The sequence below is a fragment of the Lissotriton helveticus genome, chromosome 1_2 (assembly GCF_964261635.1).
Source record: "Lissotriton helveticus chromosome 1_2, aLisHel1.1, whole genome shotgun sequence".
Taxonomy (NCBI): domain Eukaryota; kingdom Metazoa; phylum Chordata; class Amphibia; order Caudata; family Salamandridae; genus Lissotriton; species Lissotriton helveticus.
This window is the reverse complement of record NC_136058.1, coordinates 70327133-70351211: the sequence shown is the minus strand read 5'-3', so window position 1 is coordinate 70351211 and position 24079 is coordinate 70327133.

Genomic DNA, 24079 nt, shown 5'->3' with positions numbered 1-24079 from the left:
CTTCTGTAAGGGGATGTGTTGTAGATCAGGCAGTCCATTGTTTGTGGCAGTCTGAGATTTGTAGCCGTGATTTATTAACAGGATTAACAACAGAATTAAAAATCCTTCTGAGTGAGTAGTTTAACATTAAATTCAAATCAAAGAATTCAATGTAAATGCAGCCAAAATTAGGTTTTGACATATTAAACGTGGAAACCCTGTCAGGTCTGCATCCCCAGCAGCAACAACTGTACATTGTCATAAACACCTGTCGTTGCAGTTGTTATCAATGTAGGAACATTTTGCTAGGTGACTTTGTCAAACATTATGCAGTTCGTCAACATTTTCAGGGTTCCTTTTTTGTAGAAGAAACCACTAAATTAGGATTTTATTTTTTAAAAAGAAACACAAATGATTCCAACACCATGCTGTGGGGTTATACATTTTTTCAAATTCATCACTGCACTGATATACCTTGTGGTGATGTGAAGTTGAAAAAACTGGAAGCCAACTAACGGTCCCCTCAAACAATTTTAAAGGGGGCTGCATGCATCACGTTACTCACTTGCTTATTCTATACCTAATACTTATGCATTCCAACAAATGATGTCAACTCATAAAAAAGGTAATTTCCAATAGTTCTTATTACAGCAATATATAATGAGTCTACTTGAATTACTTAATTTGCTGTTAGTGGATTATGGTGAATGCTTTATGTCATCATAGTGATACATTCTAGTTTAAGCTAGAATACTGACAATCTGGGAATATAGTTTCATAAGATTTAAAATTCTGTCTTCGACATTATCATCATTATTGCAACAGGCTTGTAAGTTAAAAAAGTTTAAAAAAATTAGTTCTAAAGCAATCAAAATGTGATGTTTGGTTTTGATAGACAAATGCCTTCCTTACCTCATTGAATTACTTTTTTTCAATATGTTATTATGCATCGGGACAATCACACAGCATTGGAAAGGCTGGGTTATGTAGCTGAGTACCCACTCTGCTAGTAGGCAATGCTTTAATGATCATTTGTAGAAATAGAAAGAGGAAATAGGCGATATTTACCAAATAGAGTGAATGAAGCAAGTAAAGATGCGTAGTTCATTAATTGACAAATGATGGGAAAAAAAGGCCAGAGAGCACCCGCGGGACTAGAACCATTGAAAGGTTTAACAAGTTAAATGATGTAAACTTGAGAAGGAACCGCTGGGCTATAGCTGACCCGACAGCAACATCTTTCTTCAAGCTATAACACAGTGAACATCAACTAGGGAATTAATGTTAATTTTTTGAACTCTCAGGATAAACATATTGCACAAATTACTTTCATGTTATTGAAGCCATTAGCGATAAGGAATATATATTCTTCACTTTGAGCTACTCCTAAATATTGGAAGAGTGTTCAGCCTCAAATGAAGGAACAGACACCAGAAACATTTATGGTATGAAAATCTTAACCCATGGAATTGTCTCTGTGTTCAGATGAAGAACTCTGAACTTCTGTAAGGGGATGTGTTGTAGATCAGGCAGTCCATTGTTTGTGGCAGTCTGAGATTTGTAGCCGTGATTTATTAACAGTATTAACAACAGAATTAAAAATCCTTCTGAGTGAGTAGTTTAACATTAAATTCAAATCAAAGAATTCAATGTAAATGCAGCCAAAATTAGGTTTTGACATTTTAAACCTGGAAACCCTGTCAGGTCTGCATCCCCAGCAGCAACAACTGTACATTGTCATAAACACCTGTCGTTGCAGTTGTTATCAATGTAGGAACATTTTGCTAGGTGACTTTGTCAAACATTATGCAGTTCGTCAACCTTTTCAGGGTTCCTTTTTTGTAGAAGAAACCACTAAATTAGGATTTTATTTTTTAAAAAGAAACACAAATGATTCCAACACCATGCTGTGGGGTTATACATTTTTTCAAATTCATCACTGCACTGATATACCTTGTGGTGATGTGAAGTTGAAAAAACTGGAAGCCAACTAACGGTCCCCTCAAACAATGTTAAAGGGGGCTGCATGCATCACGTTACTCACTTGCTTATTCTATACCTAATACTTTTGCATTCCAACAAATGATGTCAACTCATACAAAAGGTAATTTCCAATAGTTCTTATTACAGCAATATATAATGAGTCTACTTGAATTACTTAACTTGATGTTAGTGTATTATGGTGAAAGCGTTATGTCATCATAGTGATACATTCTAGTTTAAGCTAGAAAACTGACAATCTGGGAATATAGTTCCATAAGATTTAAAATTCTGTCTTCAACATTATCATCATTATTGCAACAGGCTTGTAAGTTAAAAAAGTTTAAAAAAATTCGTTCTAAAGCAATCAAAAGGTGATGTTTGGTTTTGATGGACAAATGCCTTCCTTACCTCATTGAATTACTTTTTTTCAATATGTTATTATGCGTCGGGACAATCACACAGCACTGGAAAGGCTATGTTATGTAGCTGAGAACCCACTCTGCTAGTAGGCAATGCTTTAATGATCATTTGTAGAAATAGAAAGAGGAAATAGGCGATATTTACCAAATAGAGTGAATGAAGAAAGTAAAAATGCGTAGTTCATTAATTGACAAATGATGGGAAAAAAAGGCCAGAGAGCACCCGCGGGGCTAGAACCATTGAAAGGTTGAACAAGTTAAATCATGTAACCTTGAGAAGGAACCGCTGGGCTATAGCTGACCCGACAGCAACATCTTTCTTCAAGCTATAACACAGTGAACATCAACTGTGAAATTATTGTAAATTTTTTGAACTCTCAGGATAAACATATTGCACAAATTACTTTCATGTTATTGAAGCCATTAGCGATAAGGAATAGATATTCTTCACTTTGAGCTACTCCTAAATATTGGAAGGGTGTTCAGCCTCAAATGAAGGTACAGACACCAGAAACATTTATAGTATGAAAATCTTAACCCATGGAATTGTCTCTGTATTCAGATGAAGAACTCTGAACTTCTGTAAGGGGATGTGTTGTAGATCAGGCAGTCCATTGTTTGTGGCAGTCTGAGATTTGTAGCCGTGATTTATTAACAGGATTGACAACAGAATTGAAAATCCTTCTGAGTGAGTAGTTTAACATTAAATTCAAATCACAGAATTCAATGTAAATGCAGCCAAAATTAGGTTTTGACATATTAAACCTGGAAACCCTGTCAGGTCTGCATCCCCAGCAGCAACAACTGTAAATTGTCATAAACACCTGTTGTTGCAGTTGTTATCAATGTAGGAACATTTTGCTAGGTGACTTTGTCAAACATTATGCAGTTCGTCAACCTTTTCAGGGTTCCTTTTTTGTAGAAGAAACCACTAAATTAGGATTTTATTTTTTAAAAAGAAACACAAATGATTCCAACACCATGCTGTGGGGTTATACATTTTTTCAAATTCATCACTGCACTGATATACCTTGTGGTGATGTGAAGTTGAAAAAACTGGAAGCCAACTAACGGTCCCCTCAAACAATGTTAAAGGGGGCTGCAGGCATCACGTTACTCACTTGCTTATTCTATACCTAATACTTATGCATTCCAACAAATGATGTCAACTCATACAAAAGGTAATTTCCAATAGTTCTTATTACAGCAATATATAATGCGTCTACTTGAATTACTTAACTTGATGTTAGTGTATTATGGTGAAAGCGTTATGTCATCATAGTGATACATTCTAGTTTAAGCTAGAATACTGACAATCTGGGAATATAGTTTCATAAGATTTAAAATTCTGTCTTCAACATTATCATCATTATTGCAACAGGCTTGTAAGTTAAAAAAGTTTAAAAAAATTAGTTCTAAAGCAATCAAAAGGTGATGTTTGGTTTTGATGGACAAATGCCTTCCTTACCTCATTGAATTACTTTTTTTCAATATGTTAGTATGCGTCGGGACAATCACACAGCACTGGAAAGGCTGTGTTATGTATCTGAGAACCCACTCTGCTAGTAGGCAATGCTTTAATGATCATTTGTAGAAATAGAAAGAGGAAATAGGCGATATTTACCAAATAGAGTGAATGAAGCAAGTACAAATGCGTAGTTCATTAATTGACAAATGATGGGGAAAAAAGGCCAGAGAGCACCCGCGGGGCTAGAACCATTGAAAGGTTGAACAAGTTAAATCATGTAACCTTGAGAAGGAACCGCTGGGCTATAGCTGACCCGACAGCAACATCTTTCTTCAAGCTATAACACAGTGAACATCAACTAGGGAATTAATGTTAATTTTTTGAACTCTCAGGATAAACATATTGCACAAATTACTTTCATGTTATTGAAGCAATTAGCGATAAGGAATATATATTCTTCACTTTGAGCTACTCCTAAATATTGGAAGGGTGTTCAGCCTCAAATGAAGGAACAGACACCAGAAACATTTATGGTATGAAAATCTTAACCCATGGAATTGTCTCTGTATTCAGATGAAGAACTCTGAACTTCTGTAAGGGGATGTGTTGTAGATCAGGCAGTCCATTGTTTGTGGCAGTCTGAGATTTGTAGCCGTGATTTATTAACAGTATTAACAACAGAATTAAAAATCCTTCTGAGTGAGTAGTTTAACATTAAATTCAAATCAAAGAATTCAATGTAAATGCAGCCAAAATTAGGTTTTGACATATTAAACCTGGAAACCCTGTCAGGTCTGCATCCCCAGCAGCAATAACTGTACATTGTCATAAACACCTGTCGTTACAGTTGTTATCAATGTAGGAACATTTTGCTAGGTGACTTTGTCAAACATTATGCAGTTCGTCAACATTTTCAGGGTTCCTTTTTTGTAGAAGAAACCACTAAATTAGGATTTTATTTTTTAAAAAGAAACACAAATGATTCCAACACCATGCTGTGGGGTTATACATTTTTTCTAATTCATCACTGCACTGATATACCTTGTGGTGATGTGAAGTTGAAAAAACTGGAAGCCAACTAACGGTCCCCTCAAACAATGTTAAAGGGGGCTGCATGCATCACGTTACTCACTTGCTTATTCTATACCTAATACTTATGCATTCCAACAAATGATGTCAACTCATAAAAAAGGTAATTTCCAATAGTTCTTATTACAGCAATATATAATGAGTCTACTTGAATTACTTAACTTGCTGTTAGTGTATTATGGTGAAAGCGTTATGTCATCATAGTGATACATTCTACTTTAAGCAAGAATACTGACAATCTGGGAATTTAGTTTCATAAGATTTAAAATGCTGTCTTCAACTTTATCATCATTATTGCAACAGGCTTGTAAGTTAAAAAAGGTTTAAAAAACTTAGTTCTAAAGCAATCAAAAGCTGATATTTGGTTTTGATGGACAAATGCCTTCCTTACCTCATTGCTTTACTTTTTTTCAATATGTTATTATGCGTCGCGACAATCACACAGCACTGGAAAGGCTGGGTTATGTAGCTGAGAACCCACTCTGCTAGTAGGAAATGCTTTAATGATCATTTGTAGAAATAGAAAGAGGAAATAGGCGATATTTACTAAATAGAGTGAATAAAGCAAGTAAAGATGCGTAGTTCATTAATTGACAAATGATGAGAAAAAAAGGCCAGAGAGCACCCGCGGGACTAGAACCATTGAAAGGTTGAACAAGTTAAATGATGCAAACTTGAGAAGGAACCGCTGGGCTATAGCTGACCCAACAGCAACATCTTTCTTCAAGCCATAACACAGTGAACATCGACTAGGGAATTAATGTTAATTTTTTTAACTCTCAGGATAAACATATTGCACAAATTACTTTCATGTTATTGAAGCCATTAGCGATAAGGAATATATATTCTTCACTTTGAGCTACTCCTAAATATTGGAAGGGTGTTCAGCCTCAAATGATGGAACAGACACCAGAAACATTTATGGTATGAAAATCTTAACCCATGGAATTGTCTCTGTATTCAGATGAAGAACTCTGAACTTCTGTAAGGGGATGTGTTGTAGATCAGGCAGTCCATTGTTTGTGGCAGTCTGAGATTTGTAGCCGTGATTTATTAACAGGATTAACAACAGAATTAAAAATCCTTCTGAGTGAGTAGTTTAACATTAAATTCAAATCAAAGAATTCAATGTAAATGCAGCCAAAATTAGGTTTTGACATATTAAACGTGGAAACCCTGTCAGGTCTGCATCCCCAGCAGCAACAACTGTACATTGTCATAAACACCTGTCGTTGCAGTTGTTATCAATGTAGGAACATTTTGCTAGGTGACTTTGTCAAACATTATGCAGTTCGTCAACATTTTCAGGGTTCCTTTTTTGTAGAAGAAACCACTAAATTAGGATTTTATTTTTTAAAAAGAAACACAAATGATTCCAACACCATGCTGTGGGGTTATACATTTTTTCAAATTCATCACTGCACTGATATACCTTGTGGTGATGTGAAGTTGAAAAAACTGGAAGCCAACTAACGGTCCCCTCAAACAATTTTAAAGGGGGCTGCATGCATCACGTTACTCACTTCCTTATTCTATACCTAATACTTATGCATTCCAACAAATGATGTCAACTCATAAAAAAGGTAATTTCCAATAGTTCTTATTACAGCAATATATAATGAGTCTACTTGAATTACTTAATTTGCTGTTAGTGGATTATGGTGAATGCTTTATGTCATCATAGTGATACATTCTAGTTTAAGCTAGAATACTGACAATCTGGGAATATAGTTTCATAAGATTTAAAATTCTGTCTTCGACATTATCATCATTATTGCAACAGGCTTGTAAGTTAAAAAAGTTTAAAAAAATTAGTTCTAAAGCAATCAAAATGTGATGTTTGGTTTTGATAGACAAATGCCTTCCTTACCTCATTGAATTACTTTTTTTCAATATGTTATTATGCATCGGGACAATCACACAGCATTGGAAAGGCTGGGTTATGTAGCTGAGTACCCACTCTGCTAGTAGGCAATGCTTTAATGATCATTTGTAGAAATAGAAAGAGGAAATAGGCGATATTTACCAAATAGAGTGAATGAAGCAAGTAAAGATGCGTAGTTCATTAATTGACAAATGATGGGAAAAAAAGGCCAGAGAGCACCCGCGGGACTAGAACCATTGAAAGGTTTAACAAGTTAAATGATGTAAACTTGAGAAGGAACCGCTGGGCTATAGCTGACCCGACAGCAACATCTTTCTTCAAGCTATAACACAGTGAACATCAACTAGGGAATTAATGTTAATTTTTTGAACTCTCAGGATAAACATATTGCACAAATTACTTTCATGTTATTGAAGCCATTAGCGATAAGGAATATATATTCTTCACTTTGAGCTACTCCTAAATATTGGAAGGGTGTTCAGCCTCAAATGAAGGAACAGACACCAGAAACATTTATGGTATGAAAATCTTAACCCATGGAATTGTCTCTGTGTTCAGATGAAGAACTCTGAACTTCTGTAAGGGGATGTGTTGTAGATCAGGCAGTCCATTGTTTGTGGCAGTCTGAGATTTGTAGCCGTGATTTATTAACAGTATTAACAACAGAATTAAAAATCCTTCTGAGTGAGTAGTTTAACATTAAATTCAAATCAAAGAATTCAATGTAAATGCAGCCAAAATTAGGTTTTGACATTTTAAACCTGGAAACCCTGTCAGGTCTGCATCCCCAGCAGCAACAACTGTACATTGTCATAAACACCTGTCGTTGCAGTTGTTATCAATGTAGGAACATTTTGCTAGGTGACTTTGTCAAACATTATGCAGTTCGTCAACCTTTTCAGGGTTCCTTTTTTGTAGAAGAAACCACTAAATTAGGATTTTATTTTTTAAAAAGAAACACAAATGATTCCAACACCATGCTGTGGGGTTATACATTTTTTCAAATTCATCACTGCACTGATATACCTTGTGGTGATGTGAAGTTGAAAAAACTGGAAGCCAACTAACGGTCCCCTCAAACAATGTTAAAGGGGGCTGCATGCATCACGTTACTCACTTGCTTATTCTATACCTAATACTTTTGCATTCCAACAAATGATGTCAACTCATACAAAAGGTAATTTCCAATAGTTCTTATTACAGCAATATATAATGAGTCTACTTGAATTACTTAACTTGATGTTAGTGTATTATGGTGAAAGCGTTATGTCATCATAGTGATACATTCTAGTTTAAGCTAGAAAACTGACAATCTGGGAATATAGTTCCATAAGATTTAAAATTCTGTCTTCAACATTATCATCATTATTGCAACAGGCTTGTAAGTTAAAAAAGTTTAAAAAAATTCGTTCTAAAGCAATCAAAAGGTGATGTTTGGTTTTGATGGACAAATGCCTTCCTTACCTCATTGAATTACTTTTTTTCAATATGTTATTATGCGTCGGGACAATCACACAGCACTGGAAAGGCTATGTTATGTATCTGAGAACCCACTCTGCTAGTAGGCAATGCTTTAATGATCATTTGTAGAAATAGAAAGAGGAAATAGGCGATATTTACCAAATAGAGTGAATGAAGCAAGTAAAAATGCGTAGTTCATTAATTGACAAATGATGGGAAAAAAAGGCCAGAGAGCACCCGCGGGACTAGAACCATTGAAAGGTTGAACAAGTTAAATGATGTAAACTTGAGAAGGAACTGCTGGGCTATAGCTGACCCAACAGCAACATCTTTCTTCAAGCTATAACACAGTGAACATCAACTGTGAAATTATTGTAAATTTTTTGAACTCTCAGGATAAACATATTGCACAAATTACTTTCATGTTATTGAAGCCATTAGCGATAAGGAATATATATTCTTCACTTTGAGCTACTCCTAAATTTTGGAATGGTGTTCAGCCTGAAATGAAGGTACAGACACCAGAAACATTTATGGTATGAAAATCTTAACCCATGGAATTGTCTCTGTATTCAGATGAAGAACTCTGAACTTCTGTAAGGGGATGTGTTGTAGATCAGTCAGTACATTGTTTGTGGCAGTCTGAGATTTGGAGCCGTGATTTATTAACAGGATTAACAACAGAATAAAAAATCCTTCTGAGTGAGTAGTTTAACATTAAATTCAAATCACAGAATTCAATGTAAATGCAGCCAAAATTAGGTTTTGACATATTAAACCTGGAAACCCTGTCAGGTCTGCATCCCCAGCAGCAACAACTGTACATTGTCATAAACACCTGTCGTTGCAGTTGTTATCAATGTAGGAACATTTTGCTAGGTGACTTTGTCAAACATTATGCAGTTTGTCAACATTTTCAGGGTTCCTTTTTTGTAGAAGAAACCACTAAATTAGGATTTTATTTTTTAAAAAGAAACACAAATGATTCCAACACCATGCTGTGGGGTTATACATTTTTCCAAATTCATCACTGCACTGATATACCTTGTGGTGATGTGAAGTTGAAAAAACTGGAAGCCAACTAAAGGTCCCCTCAAACAATGTTAAAGGGGGCTGCATGCATCACGTTACTCACTTGCTTATTCTATACCTAATACCTATGCATTCCAACAAATGATGTCAACTCATAAAAAAGGTAATTTCCAATAGTTCTTATTACAGCAATATATAATGAGTCTACTTGAATTACTTAACTTGCTGTTAGTTTATTATGGTGAAAGCGTTATGTCATCATAGTGATACATTCTAATTTAAGCTAGAATACTGACAATCTGGGAATTTAGTTTCATAAGATTTAAAATTCTGTCTTCAACATTATCATAATTATTGCAACAGGTTTGTAAGTTAAAAAAGTTTAACCACTTGCATGCTAATGACAAGGTGAACTCGTCATGAAGCACACTGGATCTGTGCTCATGACAAGGTCAACTCGTCATGTATAATGGGATACACCAAATGTCAGCGTAGGAGGGGAAAAGCCTTAGCAGCCAAGTGGTTAAAAAAATTAGTTCTAAAGCAATCAAAAGGTGATGTTTGGTTTTGATGGACAAATGCCTTCCTTACCTCATTGAATTACTTTTTTTCAACATGTTATTATGCGTCGGGACAATCACACAGCACTGGAAAGGCTGTGTTATGTAGCTGAGAACCCACTCTGCTAGTAGGCAATGCTTTAATGATCATTTGTAGAAATAGAAAGAGGAACCAGGCGATATTTACCAAATAGAGTGAATGAAGCAAGTAAAGATGCGTAGTTCATTAATTGACAAATGATGGGGAAAAAAGGCCAGAGAGCACCCGCGGGGCTAGAACCATTGAAAGGTTGAACAAGTTAAATCATGTACCCTTGAGAAGGAACTGCTGGGCTATAGCTGACCCAACAGCAACATCTTTCTTCAAGCTATAACACAGTGAACATCAACTAGGGAATTAATGTTAATTTTTTGAACTCTCAGGACAAACATATTGCACAAATTACTTTCATGTTATTGAAGCCATTAGCGATAAGAAAAATATATTCTTCACTTTGAGCTACTCCTAAATATTGGAAGGGTGTTCAGCCTCAAATGAAGGAACAGACACCAGAAACATTCATGGTATGAAAATCTTAACCCATGGAATTGTCTCTGTATTCAGATGAAGAACTCTGAACTTCTGTAAGGGGATGTGTTGTAGATCAGGCAGTCCATTGTTTGTGGCAGTCTGAGATTTGTAGCCGTGATTTATTAACAGGATTAACAACATAATTAAAAATCCTTCTGAGTGAGTAGTTTAACATTAAATTCAAATCAAAGAATTCAATGTAAATGCAACCAAAATTAGGTTTTGACATATTAAACCTGGAAACCCTGTCAGGTCTGCATCCCCAGCAGCAACAACAGTACATTGTCATAAACACCTGTCGTTGCAGTTGTTATCAATGTAGGAACATTTTGCTAGGTGACTTTGTCAAACATTATGCAGTTTGTCAACATTTTCAGGGTTCCTTTTTTGTAGAAGAAACCACTAAATTAGGATTTTATTTTTAAAAAAGAAACACAAATGATTCCAACACCATGCTGTGGGGTTATACATTTTTTCTAATTCATCACTGCACTGATATACCTTGTGGTGATGTGAAGTTGAAAAAACTGGAAGCCAACTAAAGGTCCCCTCAAACAACGTTAAAGGGGGCTGCATGCATCACGTTACTCACTTGCTTATTCTATACCTAATACCTATGCATTCCAGCAAATGATGTCAACTCATAAAAAAGGTAATTTCCAATAGTTCTTTTTACAGCAATATATAATGAGTCTACTTGAATTATTTAACTTGCTGTTAGTTTAATATGGTGAAAGCGTTATGTCATCATAGTGATACATTCTAGTTTAAGCTAGAATACTGACAATCTGGGAATTTAGTTTCATAAGATTTAAAATTCTGTCTTCAACATTATCATCATTATTGCAACAGGCTTGTAAGGTAAAAAAGTTTAACCACTTGCATGCTAATGACAAGGTGAACTCGTCATGAGGCACACTGGATCTGTGCTCATGACAAGGTCAACTCGTCATGTATAATGGGATACACCAAATGTCAGCGTAGGAGGGGAAAAGCCTTAGCAGCCAAGTGGTTAAAAAAATTAGTTCTAAAGCAATCAAAAGGTGATGTTTGGTTTTGATGGACAAATGCCTTCCTTACCTCATTGAATTACTTTTTTTCAATATGTTATTATGCGTCGGGAAAATCACACAGCACTGGAAAGGCTGTGTTTTGTAGCTGAGAACCCACTCTGCTAGTAGGCAATGCTTTAATGAACATTTGTAGAAGTAGAAAGAGGAAATAGGCAATATTTACCAAATAGAGTGAATGAAGCAAGTAAAGATGCGTAGTTCATTAATTGACAAATGATGGGAAAAAAAGGCCAGAGAGCACCCGCGGGGCTAGAACCATTGACAGGTTGAACAAGTTAAATCAAGTAACCTTGAGAAGGAACCGCTGGGCTATAGCTGACCCAACAGCAACATCTTTCTTCAAGCTATAACACAGTGAACATCAACTAGGGAATTAATGTTAATTTTTTGAACTCTCAGGACAAACATATTGCACAAATTACTTTCATGTTATTGAAGCCATTAGCGATAAGAAAAATATATTCTTCACTTTGAGCTACTCCTAAATATTGGAAGGGTGTTCAGCCTCAAATGAAGGAACAGACACCAGAAACATTCATGGTATGAAAATCTTAACCCATGGAATTGTCTCTGTATTCAGATGAAGAACTCTGAACTTCTGTAAGGGGATGTGTTGTAGATCAGGCAGTCCATTGTTTGTGGCAGTCTGAGATTTGTAGCCGTGATTTATTAACAGGATTAACAACATAATTAAAAATCCTTCTGAGTGAGTAGTTTAACATTAAATTCAAATCAAAGAATTCAATGTAAATGCAACCAAAATTAGGTTTTGACATATTAAACCTGGAAACCCTGTCAGGTCTGCATCCCCAGCAGCAACAACAGTACATTGTCATAAACACCTGTCGTTGCAGTTGTTATCAATGTAGGAACATTTTGCTAGGTGACTTTGTCAAACATTATGCAGTTTGTCAACATTTTCAGGGTTCCTTTTTTGTAGAAGAAACCACTAAATTAGGATTTTATTTTTAAAAAAGAAACACAAATGATTCCAACACCATGCTGTGGGGTTATACATTTTTTCTAATTCATCACTGCACTGATATACCTTGTGGTGATGTGAAGTTGAAAAAACTGGAAGCCAACTAAAGGTCCCCTCAAACAACGTTAAAGGGGGCTGCATGCATCACGTTACTCACTTGCTTATTCTATACCTAATACCTATGCATTCCAGCAAATGATGTCAACTCATAAAAAAGGTAATTTCCAATAGTTCTTTTTACAGCAATATATAATGAGTCTACTTGAATTATTTAACTTGCTGTTAGTTTAATATGGTGAAAGCGTTATGTCATCATAGTGATACATTCTAGTTTAAGCTAGAATACTGACAATCTGGGAATTTAGTTTCATAAGATTTAAAATTCTGTCTTCAACATTATCATCATTATTGCAACAGGCTTGTAAGGTAAAAAAGTTTAACCACTTGCATGCTAATGACAAGGTGAACTCGTCATGAGGCACACTGGATCTGTGCTCATGACAAGGTCAACTCGTCATGTATAATGGGATACACCAAATGTCAGCGTAGGAGGGGAAAAGCCTTAGCAGCCAAGTGGTTAAAAAAATTAGTTCTAAAGCAATCAAAAGGTGATGTTTGGTTTTGATGGACAAATGCCTTCCTTACCTCATTGAATTACTTTTTTTCAATATGTTATTATGCGTCGGGAAAATCACACAGCACTGGAAAGGCTGTGTTTTGTAGCTGAGAACCCACTCTGCTAGTAGGCAATGCTTTAATGAACATTTGTAGAAGTAGAAAGAGGAAATAGGCAATATTTACCAAATAGAGTGAATGAAGCAAGTAAAGATGCGTAGTTCATTAATTGACAAATGATGGGAAAAAAAGGCCAGAGAGCACCCGCGGGGCTAGAACCATTGACAGGTTGAACAAGTTAAATCAAGTAACCTTGAGAAGGAACCGCTGGGCTATAGCTGACCCAACAGCAACATCTTTCTTCAAGCTATAACACAGTGAACATCAACTAGGGAATTAATGTTAATTTTTTGAACTCTCAGGATAAACATATTGCACAAATTACTTTCATGTTATTGAAGCCATTAGCGATAAGGAATATATATTCTTCACTTTGAGCTACTCCTAAATATTGGAAGGGTGTTCAGCCTCAAATGAAGGAACAGACACCAGAAACATTTATGGTATGAAAATCTTAACCCATGGAATTGTCTCTGTATTCAGATGAAGAACTCTGAACTTCTGTAAGGGGATGTGTTGTAGATCAGGCAGTCCATTGTTTGTGGCAGTCTGAGATTTGTAGCCGTGAATTATTAACAGGATTAACAACAGAATTAAAAATCCTTCTGAGTGAGTAGTTTAACATTAAATTCAAATCAAAGAATTCAATGTAAATGCAGCCAAAATTAGGTTTTGACATATTAAACCTGGAAACCCTGTCAGATCTGCATCCCCAGCAGCAACAACTGTACATTGTCATAAACACCTGTCGTTGCAGTTGTTATCAATGTAGGAACATTTTGCTAGGTGACTTTGTCAAACATTATGCAGTTTGTCAACATTTTCAGGGTTCCTTTTTTGTAGAAGAAACCACTAAATTAGGATTTTATTTTTTAAAAAGAAACACAAATGATTCCAACACCATGCTGTGGGGTTATGCATTTTTTCTAATTCATCACTGCACTGATATACCTTGTGGTGATGTGAAGTTGAAAAAACTGGAACCCAACTAAAGGTCCCCTCAAACAATGTTAAAGGGGGCTGCATGCATCACGTTACTCACTTGCTTATTCTATACCTAATACCTATGCATTCCAACAAATGATGTCAACTCATAAAAAAGGTAATTTCCAATAGTTCTTATTACAGCAATATATAATGAGTCTACTTGAATTACTTAACTTGCTGTTAGTTTATTATGGTGAAAGCGTTATGTCATCATAGGGATACATTCTAGTTTAAGCTAGAATACTTACAATCTGGGAATTTAGTTTCATAAGATTTAAAATTCTGTCTTCAACATTATCATCGTTATTGCAACAGGCTTGTAAGTTAAAAAAGGTTTAAAAAATTAGTTCTAAAGCAATCAAAAGGTGATGTTTGGTTTTGATGGACAAATGCCTTCCTTACCTCATTGAATTACTTTTTTTCAATATGTTATTATGCGTTGGGACAATCACACAGCACTGGAAAGGCTGGGTTATGTAGCTGAGAACCCACTCTGCTAGTAGGCAATGCTTTAATGATCATTTGTAGAAATAGAAAGAGGAAATAGGCGATATTTACCAAATAGAGTGAATGAAGCAAGTAAAGATGCGTAGTTCATTAATTGACAAATGATGGGAAAAAAAGGCCAGAGAGCACCCGCGGGACTAGAACCATTGAAAGGTTGAACAAGTTAAATGATGTAAACTTGAGAAGGAACCGCTGAGTTATTGCTGACCCAACAGCAACATCTTTCTTCAAGCTATAACACAGTGAACATCGACTAGGGAATTAATGTTAATTTTTTGAACTTCAGGATAAACATATTTCACAAATTACTTTCATGTTATTGAAGTCATTAGCGATAAGGAATATATATTCTTCACTTTGAGCTACTCCTAAATATTGGAAGGGTGTTCAGCCTCAAATGAAGGAACAGACACCAGAAACATTTATGGTATGAAAATCTTAACCCATGGAATTGTCTCTGTATTCAGATGAAGAACTCTGAACTTCTGTAAGGGGATGTGTTGTAGATCAGGCAGTCCATTGTTTGTGGCAGTCTGAGATTTGTAGCCGTGAATTATTAACAGGATTAACAACAGAATTAAAAATCCTTTCGAGTGAGTAAATTAACATTAAATTCAAATCACAGAATTCAATGTAAATGCAGCCAAAATTAGGTTTTGACATATTAAACCTGGAAACCCTGTCAGGTCTGCATCCCCAGCAGCAACAACTGTAAATTGTCATAAACACCTGTCGTTGCAGTTGTTATCAATGAAGGAACATTTTGCTAGGTGACTTTGTCAAACATTATGCAGTTCGTCAACATTTTCAGGGTTCCTTTTTTGTAGAAGAAACCACTAAATTAGGATTTTATTTTTTAAAAAGAAACACAAATGATTCCAACACCATGCTGTGGGGTTATACATTTTTTCAAATTCATCACTGCACTGATATACCTTGTGGTGATGTGAAGTTGAAAAAACTGGAAGCCAACTAACGGTCCCCTCAAACAATTTTAAAGGGGGCTGCATGCATCACGTTACTCACTTGCTTATTCTATACGTAATACTTATGCATTCCAACAAATGATGTCAACTCATAAAAAAGGTAATTTCCAATAGTTCTTATTACAGCAATATATAATGAGTCTACTTGAATTACTTAATTTGCTGTTAGTGGATTATGGTGAATGCTTTATGTCATCATAGTGATACATTCTAGTTTAAGCTAGAATACTGACAATCTGGGAATATAGTTTCATAAGATTTAAAATTCTGTCTTCGACATTATCATCATTATTGCAACAGGCTTGTAAGTTAAAAAAGTTTAAAAAAATTAGTTCTAAAGCAATCAAAATGTGATGTTTGGTTTTGATAGACAAATGCCTTCCTTACCTCATTGAATTACTTTTTTTCAATATGTTATTATGCGTCGGGACAATCACACAGCACTGGAAAGGCTGTGTTATGTATCTGAGAACCCACTCTGCTAGTAGGCAATGCTTTAATGATCATTTGTAGAAATAGAAAGAGGAAATAGGCGATATTTACCAAATAGAGTGAATGAAGCAAGTAAAAATGCGTAGTTCATTAATTGACAAATGATGGGAAAAAAAGACAGAGAGAACCCGCGGGACTAGAACCATTGAAAGGTTGAACAAGTTAAATGATGTAAACTTGAGAAGGAACCGCTGGGCTATAGCTGACCCAAGAACAACATCTTTCTTCAAGCTATAACACAGTGAACATCAACTAGGGAATTAATGTAAATTTTTTGAACTCTCAGGATAAACATATTGCACACATTACTTTCATGTTATTGAAGCCATTAGCGATAAGGAATATATATTCTTCACTTTGAGCTACTCCTAAATTTTGGAATGGTGTCCAGCCTCAAATGAAGGTACAGGCACCAGAAACATTTATGGTATGAAAATCTTAACTCATTGAATTGTCTCTGTATTCAGATGAAGAACTCTGAACTTCTGTAAGGGGATGTGTTGTAGATCAGTCAGTCCATTGTTTGTGGCAGTCTGAGATTTGTAGCCGTGATTTATTAACAGGATTAACAACAGAATTAAAAATCCTTCTGAGTGAGTAGTTTAACATTAAATTCAAATCACAGAATTCAATGTAAATGCAGCCAAAATTAGGTTTTGACATATTAAACCTGGAAACCCTGTCAGGTCTGCATCCCCAGCAGCAACAACTGTACATTGTCATAAACACCTGTCGTTGCAGTTGTTATCAATGTAGGAACATTTTGCTAGGTGACTTTGTCAAACATTATGCAGTTTGTCAACATTTTCAGGGTTCCTTTTTTGTAGAAGGAACCACTAAATTAGGATTTTATTTTTAAAAAAGAAACACAAATGATTCCAACACCATGCTGTGGGGTTATACATTTTTTCAAATTCATCACTGCACTGATATACCTTGTGGTGATGTGAAGTTGAAGAAACTGGAAGCCAACTAAAGGTCCCCTCAAACAATGTTAAAGGGGGCTGCATGCATCACGTTACTCACTTGCTTATTCTGTACCTAATACCTATGCATTCCAACAAATGATGTAACTCATAAAAAAGGTAATTTCCAATAGTTCTTATTACAGCAATATATAATGAGTCTACTTGAATTACTTAACTTGCTGTTAGTTTATTATGGTGAAAGCGTTATGTCATCATAGTGATACATTCTAGTTTAAGCTAGAATACTGACAATCTGGGAATTTAGTTTCATAAGATTTAAAATTATGTCTTCAACATTATCATCATTATTGCAACAGGCTTGTAAGTTAAAAAAGTGTTACCACTTGCATGCTAATGACAAGGTGAACTCGTCATGAGGCACACTGGATCTGTGCTCATGACAAGGTCATCTCGTCATGTATAATGGGATACACCAAATGTCAGCGTAGGAGGGGAAAAGCCTTAGCAGCCAAGTGGTTAAAAAAATGTGTTCTAAAGCAATCAAAAGGTGATGTTTGGTTTTGATGGACAAATGCCTTCCTTACCTCATTGAATTACTTTTTTCAATATGGTATTATGCGTCGGGACAATCACACAGCACTGGAAAGGCTGTGTTATGTAGCTGAGATCCCACTCTGCTAGTAGGCAATGCGTTAATGATCATTTGTAGAAATAGAAAGAGGAAATAGGCGATATTTACCAAATAGAGTGAATGAAGCAAGTAAAAATGCGTAGTTCATTAATTGTAAAATGATGGGAAAAAAATGCCAGAGAGCACCCGCGGGACTAGAACCATTAAAAGGTTGAACAACTTAAATGATGTAAACTTGAGAAGGAACAACTGGGCTATAGCTGACCCAACGGCAACATCTTTCTTTAAGCTATAACACAGTGAACATCGACTAGGGAATTAATGTTAATTTTTTGAACTCTCAGGATAAACATATTGCACAAATTACTTTCATGTTATTGAAGCCATTAGCGATAAGAAATGTATATTCTTCACTTTGAGCTACTCCTGAATATTGGAAGGGTGTTCAGCCTCAAATGAAGGTACAGACACCAGAAACATTTATGGTAGGAAAGTCTTAACCCATGGAATTGTCTCTGTATTGAGATGAAGATCTCTGAACTTCTGTAAGTGGATGTGTTGTAGATCATGCAGTACATTTTTTGTGGCAGTCTGAGATTTGTAGCCAAGATTTATTAACAGAATTAACAACAGAATTGAAAATCCTTCTGAGAGAGTAGTTTAACATTAAATTCAAATCACAGAATTCAATTTAAATGCAGCCAAAATTAGGTTTTGTCATATTAAACCAGGAAACCCTGTCAGGTCTGCATTCCCAGCAGCAACAACTGTACATTGGCATAAACACCTGTCGTTGCAGTTGTTATCACTGTAGGAACATTTTGATAGATGACTTTGTCAAACATTACGCAGTTCGTCAATATTTTCAGTGTTCCTTTTTTGTAGAAGAAACCACTAAATTAGGATTTTATTTTTTAAAAAGAAACACAAATGATTCCAACACCATGCTGTGGGGTTATATATTTTTTTCAAATTCATCACTGCACTGATATACCTTGTGGTGATGTGAAGTTGAAAAAACGGAAGCCAACTAATGGTCCCTCAAACTATGTTAAAGGGGGCTGCATGCATCACTTTACTGCACTTGCTTATTCTATACCTAATACTTATGCATTCCAACACATGATGTCAATTCATAAAAAGGAAATTTCCAATAGTTCTTATTACAGTAATATATAATGAGTCTACTTGAATTACTTAACTTGCTGTTAGTGTATGATGGTGAAAGCGTTATGTCATCATAATGATACATTCTAGTTTAAGCTAGAATACTGACAAGCTGGGAATTTAGTTTCATAAGATTTAAAAATCTGTCTCCAACATTATCATCATTATTGGCACAGGCTTGCAAGTTAACAAAGTTTTAAATAATTAGTTCCAAAGCAATCAAAAGGTGATGTTTGGTTTTGATGGACAAATGCCTTACTCACCTTATTGAATTACTTTTTTTCAATATGTTATTATGCGTTGGAACAATCACACAGCACTGGGAAGGCTGGGTGATGTAGCTGAGAACCCACTCTGCTAGTAGGCAATGCTTTAATGATCATTTGTAGAAACAGAAAGAGGAAATAGGCGATATTTACCAAATAGAGTGAATGAAGCAAGTAAAGATGCGTAGTTCATTAATTGACAAATGATGGTGAAAAAAACCATTGATTACCCACGGGACTAGAACCATTGAAAGGTTGAACAAGTTAAATCATGTAAACCGTAGAAGGAATCGCTGGGCTATAGCTGACACAACAGCAACATCTTTCTTCAAGCTATAACACAGTGAACATCAACTAGGGAAATAATGTTCATTTTTTTGAACTCTCAGGATAAACATATTGCACAAATTACTTTCATGTTATTGAAGCCATTAGCGATAAGAAAAATATATTCTTCACTTTGAGCTACTCCTGAATATTGGAAGGGTGTTCAGCCTCAAATGAAGGTACAGACACCAGAAACATTTATGGTAGGGAAATTTTAACCCATGGAATTTTCTCTGTATTCAGATGAAGATTTCTGTACTTCTGTAAGTGGATGTGATGTAGATCATGCAGTCCATTTTTTGTGGCAGTCTGAGATTTGTAGCCATGATTTATTAACAGGATTAACAACAGGATTAAAAATCCTTCTGTTAGAGTAGTTTAACATTAAATTCAAATCACAGAATTCAATGTAAATGCAGCCAAAATTAGGTTATGACATATTAAACCTGGAAACCCTGTCAGGTCTGCATCTCCAGCAGCAACAACTGTACATTGGCATAAACACCTGTCGTTGCAGTTATTATCAATGTAGGAACATTTTGATAGGTGACTTTGTCAAACATTACGCAGCTCGTCAACATTTTCAGTGTTCCTTTTTTGTAGAAGAAACCACTAAATTAGGATTTTTTTTTTTTTTAAAGAAACACAAATGATTCCAACACCAAGCTGTGGGGTTATATATTTTTTTCAAATTCATCACTGCACTGATATACCTTGTGGTGATGTGAAGTTGAAAAAACGGAAGCCAACTAACGGTCCCCTCAAACAATGTTGAAGGGGGCTACATGCATCACGTTACTGCACTTGCTTATTCTATACCTAATACTTATGCATTCCAACAAATGATGTCAACTCATAAAAAGGTAATTTCCAATAGTTCTTATTACAGCAATATATAATGAGTCTACTTGAAATACTTAACTTGCTGTTAGTGTATTATGGTGAAAGCGTTATGTCATCATAGTGATACATTCTAGTTTAAGCTAGAATACTGACAATCTGGGAATTTAGTTTCATAAGATTTAAAATTCTGTCTTCAACATTATCATCATTATTGCTACAGGCTTGCAAGTTAACAAAGTTGTAAAAAATTAGTTCTAAAGCAATCAAAAGGTGTTGTTTGGTTTTGATGGACAAAAGCCTTCCTTACCTCATTGATTCACTTTTTTTCAATATGTTATTATGCGTCGGGACAATCACACAGCACTAGAAAGGCTGGGTGATGTAGCTGAGAACCCACTCTGCTAGTAGGCAATGCATTAATGATCATTTGTAGAAACAGAAAGAGGAAATAGGCAATATTTACCAAATAGAGTGAATGAAGCAAGTAAAGAAGCGTAGTTCATTAATTGACAAATGATGGGGAAAAAAGGCCAGCGAGCACCCGCACACTAGAACCATTGAAGGGTTGAACAAGTTAAATCATGTAAACTTGAGAAGGAACTGCTGGGCTATAGCTGACCCAACAGCAACATCTTTCTTCAAGCTATAACACAGTGAACATCAACTAGGGAATTAATGTTAATTTTTTTGAACTCTCAGGATAAACATATTGCATAAATTACTTTCATGTTATTGAAGCCATTAGCAATAAGAAATATATATTCTTCACTTTAAGCTACTCCTGAATATTGGAAGGGTGTTCAGCCTCAAATGAAGGTACAGGCACCAGAAACATTTATTGTAGGAAAATCTTAACCCATGGAATTTTCTCTGTATTCAGATAAAGATCTCTGAACTTCTGTAAGTGGATGTGTTGTAGATCATGCAGTCCATTTTGTGGCAGTCTGAGATTTGTAGCAGTGATTTATTAACAGGATTAACAACAGAATTAAAAATCCTTCTGAGAGAGTAGTTTAACATTAAATTCAAATCACAGAATTCAATGTACATGCAGCCAAAATTAGGTTTTGACATATTAAACCTGGAAATCCTGTCAGGTCTGCATTCCCAGCAGAAACAACTGTACATTGGCATAAACACCTGTCGTTGCAGTTGTTATCAATGTAGGAACATTTTGATAGGTGACTTTGTCAAACATTAAGCAGTTCATCAACATTTTCAGTGTTCCTTTTTTGTAGAAGAAACCACTAAATTAGGATTTTATTTTTTTAAAAGAAACACAAATGATTCCAACACCATGCTGAGGGGTTATATATTTTTTTCAAATTCATCACTGCACTGATATACCTTGTGGTGATGTGAAGTTGAAAAAACGGAAGCCAACTAACGGTCCCCTCAAACAATGTTGAAGGGGGCTGCATGCATCACGTTACTGCACTTGCTTATTCTATACCTAATACTTATGTATTCCAACAAATGATGTCAATTCATAAAAAGGTAATTTCCAATAGTTCTTATTACAGCAATATATAATGAGTCTACTTGAAATACTTAACTTGCTGTTAGTGTATTATGGTGAAAGCGTTATGTCATCATAGTGATACATTCTAGTTTAAGCTAGAATACTGACAATCTGGGAATTTAGTTTCATAAGATTTAAACTTCTGTCTTCAACATTATCATAATTTTTGCTACAGGCTTGCAAGTTAACAAAGTTTTAAAAAATTAGTTCTAAAGCAATCAACAGGTTTTGCTTGGTTTTGATGGACAAATGCCTTCCTTACCTCATTGATTTACTTTTTTTCAATATGTTATTATGCGTCGGGACAATCACACAGCACTGGAAAGGCTGGGTGATGTAGCTGAGAACCCACTCTGCTAGTAGGCAATGCTTTAATGATCATTTGTAGAAACAGAAAGAGGAAATAGGCAATATTTACCAAATAGAGTGAATGAAGCAAGTAAAGAAGCGTAGTTCATTAATTGACAATAATGGGGAAAAAAGGCCAGAGAGCTCCCACAGGGCTAGAACCATTGAAAGGTTGAACAAGTTAAATCATGTAACCTTGAGAAGGAACCGCTGGGCTATAGCTGACCCAACAGCAATATCTTTCTTCAAGCTATAACACAGTGAACATCAACTAGGGAATTAATGTTAATTTTTTTGAACTCTCAGGACAAACATATTGCACAAATTACTTTCATGTTATTGAAGCCATTAGCGATAAGAAAAAAATATTCTTCACCATGAGCTACTCCTGAATATTGGAAAGGTGTTCAGCCTCAAATGAAGGTACAGACACCAGAAACATTTAAGGTAGGAAAATCTTAACCCATGGAATTTTCTCTGTATTCAGAAGAAGATCTCTGAACTTCTGTAAGTGGTTGTGTCGTAGATCATGAAGTCCATTTTTTTATTTGTCCTCATAGGCCACTTTGTCGTTACAGGGAATAAAACTCTAGCTGCAGGAAGACATTCATTTCTGTGCCATCACGAAGCCAGAGATTGGCTTCGATACCTCCCACGAAGTGGGCCTAATGTCTTAGTGAGGAAAGCCCCGCACGAACCATCTCCATTCAAGCCCGATGTCGGCCGATAGTCCAATACCGTTGTGGCGTGGGGTGCCTCCCATTGGACATGGAGACTTAGGCTTAATCATCGGACCCGGGAAAAAAAAAAAAAAAACCCGGGCTCTTTAGTTATCCCGTCTTCAATCAACTAAAAAGTTTCAAAATCTCAGAGATCGAGCACTACAGGCTCTGGTCAGGTCTATCTTCGATACTTCATACAGTGAAGACAACCACTCTGTATGGGTCGGTGAGTTGACATTAACCCAGTTTTTGCATAGTTCTCTTCTTGCTATTAGGATAGCGTAATATAGAAAATCCCTTTCGAGTCCCTTGATGTTATTATTTATCCCAAAGATGACTAAGGACTATGAGATAGAAATAGGGATCCGAAGAATTGATTCTAGTGATGCCTCAACCTCTTGCCAGAATGTCTTAATATTCGGACATTCCCAAAACATATGTAGGTCTGAGGCAGCTGGGAGGGAGCATTTACTACAGCACTTCCCTGGTTGAAACTTGGAGAGCTTTTTGGGGGAATAGTACGCTCGGTGCAGTGTAAATAGTTGATTGCGCCTCAGCCAGGCAGGTTTAATGATTTTATAGAGAAGACTAAAAGATTCTACCCATTTCTCTTCTGCCTGAGGTTCTCCCTCTCCCCCCCAAAGTTTTACAGGAAGATGAAATTCGCCCTCTACCTCTTCAATAATATTCCAGTAATAGAAAGCTACTTCTTTACCTCCATAAGGTTTCTCAACTAGATTCTTTTCCAATATACTAGCTTCACCAAATTTAGCCTTTGCCTTTCTTTGAATTCGCATCCAACTGGACAATTGTAGATATATATACCTTGTCTGAAAATAGTTCCCTTCTACAACTAAATCTCCCCAATGTGTTATTCCTGCTTCCCGCAACACGGTTTTGACAGTATCAATGTATTGAATGGAGAGTCCTGAAAGGTCCCAGATTGGTGCGTAGTTGGAGAAGTATGCTATCCCTAGCTTGGATTTGATTTGAGTCCATTCTTTAAGAGAGCTATATAGAGTCTTTAGCCTGACTTTCTTGAAAAATCTCTGATGCCCAAACTTAATTAGAAGTCCGTCCAATGGGAGAGTGGAGCCCAGGATCTTTGCCTTGAA